The sequence below is a fragment of the Gossypium arboreum genome, chromosome 7 (genome assembly GCF_025698485.1).
Source record: "Gossypium arboreum isolate Shixiya-1 chromosome 7, ASM2569848v2, whole genome shotgun sequence".
Classification (NCBI taxonomy): domain Eukaryota; kingdom Viridiplantae; phylum Streptophyta; class Magnoliopsida; order Malvales; family Malvaceae; genus Gossypium; species Gossypium arboreum.
The window spans coordinates 86,141,366-86,144,021 of NC_069076.1; the positions used below are offsets into that span (position 1 = coordinate 86,141,366).

At 29.2% G+C, this 2,656-nt stretch overlaps 1 long non-coding RNA gene across 1 annotated transcript; it reads left to right on the forward strand.

The window, feature by feature from the left end:
• The first annotated feature begins 1,190 nt into the window (after window positions 1-1,190).
• On the forward strand, window positions 1,191-2,034 carry LOC108486140 (uncharacterized). The gene is made up of 2 exons (XR_001871435.2): window positions 1,191-1,404; window positions 1,662-2,034. It is a non-coding gene; the product is annotated as an uncharacterized LOC108486140 (long non-coding RNA).
• The last annotated feature ends 622 nt before the right edge of the window (window positions 2,035-2,656 follow it).

The following is a 2,656-nucleotide window of genomic DNA, read 5'->3' on the forward strand; positions in this document are numbered from 1 at the left end:
TTTCCTTATGTTGAAGGATTTTTTTCAAAAAAAGCAGCATGAGTAATTATAGAAACGGTGGAGTACATTTATTCGGTGAAAAAAAATGAAACGAACAATTTACGGCTAAATAGCGAGTAAGGTCGATCATATGTCAATATACGGAAATACAAAAGCAAGGTAACTAATGACATGTACATAGTTAATATATTACCATTTATCAATCATATTACAAAGGTGCAAATATGTAAAAAGCACACCAAAAACGGATTTTAAACAAACGAATAATACATAAAATAAACTATATGCATGTAGACACACAATATATGCAAAACTTTGAAATTAATCATAAATGAATAACGATGAAATTAAATAATACATAAAATATAAGTCTAACATATAATTTCAAGACAAATACTATAGAAAAAGATTTTTAAAAAATAGTGCTATAAACCAAAATTTTTAAATATAATTAATGCACGTAAACATAATAATGTATGCTCATAAAAACAAATTATGTACATATAATAAAGATTTTAACATAAATTATATACATATAATCATATAAAATATACAAAAGAATATATATGAATAACAATCTACATAGTATGAAGTCAATGATTTCACAAAATATTTTTTAAAAAATTTATCCATCAACCATTGATAATATATAAAGTGAAACACTTAATATAAATAATACATATATGTAAAATAATCATAGATGAGAATGCTTAAAAGATATAAAAACAGTAGTAAAATAGGATTTTAAAAAATATTAGATATAAATAGATTTGAAAGTAAGTGCAAATATATACATATACATATATACAACTAAATAATGCAATCATAATACATTCAATATAATTCCAATAATTTATAATAAAAAAAATCAATTGAAATGAATAAAAAAGAAACCAAAAAAAAGGACCGATTTAAAAGAAAATAAAATCAAAAGGTTAATTTACAGCACTGAGGACTATAATACAATGCGCGCAAACTTATAGGGACTAAAAACAAAATTATCCCATGCCCCTAAATGCAGCATTTCAACATGGACTAAACCGTAACAACACATAAATCCCAGGGAAAATTTAAAAAACAAAAGACATGCAAAAAGGGCCCAATCATATAATAACGCAAAAGTGAGGAACCAGATGCACAATTTACCCATTTAGGGTAAAAATGTGCGCATGGATCAGGTCAATGGGCAGAGCCTTTTTCTTAAATGAAGCCATTTAATTTGTTTTTTAAAACCAAAAAGAAAAAGATTATCCCTTATTTTCATTACTGCTTAAAAACAAGGGATTATCCCTTTTTAAACTCCCCCCTTTCCTCTTGCTCTTCTTCTACAGGTCAAAGAGAAGTAGTTTGATCGCCACTTTTGAGCCTTTCAACCACTCTCCGGCGCTACGGTTGGGGGTTCAGGTAAAGTCTTTTTCCTTTCCCTTTTTATTTTGGTTTGTATGAAAAAAAATAAAAATAACAACAAAAAAAGGATGAAATGAAGCAATAGAGAACCAAAATAAAAAAATCACCTTCGAAATATTTTAGATCTGAAGTTTTTCCTTTTCCACTATATTTCCTTTGTATTCGTAATATTTTCTCTAAAAAAAAAACCCCTTTTACACTCGATTTGAGTCGGTCTTATAGCCGATTTTTACAATTGTTTTCAACTATTGCAGGTGCGTGATCGAGCACGTCTCTGACGTGGCTTGGTGGAGGAGCGTACGACACGGAGGAAACGCGCGACGTGTGGGGGAGGCGCGCTGCTGGCTGCAGCTCAAGGGTGGTCTGCTTAGGGTTTTTTTTTTTTTTTGAAGTTGTTTAAGCTTTAGGCCAATTCGGCCGCATTGTAAATGGGTTTTAGGATTAGGTTTGTATTGGGCTTGATTGAATTGGGTCCGAGGGTATTTTGTTTTAATTTTAGTATTGGTTTGGGACCGGGGCGAAATGGGCCATCTACATATTGTATTTAGCATAAAAATATTAAATTATATAGGGGAAGTGATAAAGAATTTGTAAATAAATTTTAATAAACATGTTCCAATTCTTGGATATGTGATTTTTAGTTCTTTTATTTTATTTAAACATTAAAAAATATTATATAAAAACATGAAAAGATAATGAACACTATAATAATGTTAGTTATCAATAAAAAAGGTATATTAGTTTTTTCCCAAATGAGTTCATACTTGGTTAACCTATGATACCAACTCAATTTGAGCTTTCTATAATAAGCATAAATGTAACACCCTAAAATTTTATGGTGTCGGAAAAACATGTATTTGAGTTAAGATTGAAAATAGAGACATTCTGAAAAGTTTAACCGAGAGTTTTTAGGGAAAGAGCTATAAGATGTGTTTAAGGGTCATTAAGCAGTGGATAATTAGTAATTAGTATAAAATAGTTGGTATTAAGTAGTTGGGAATATGTGTATAGACTAAATTGTAAGAGTGACAAAATTCTTAGGGTCAATGTCTAAACTATGTAGAAGTTATATTTAGAACTTTATAAAGGTTAATATTGGTACTAGACTAGTGACCCATTAGTAATTGGCCTATTATCCTAAAATGAATGGAGGGAGTGATTATTCCCAACCATTTTCACAAATCAAGCTTTCATCTCTCAAGAATTTCTCTTAAATTCTCACATCTTTTCTCCATTTATTTGAAATCAA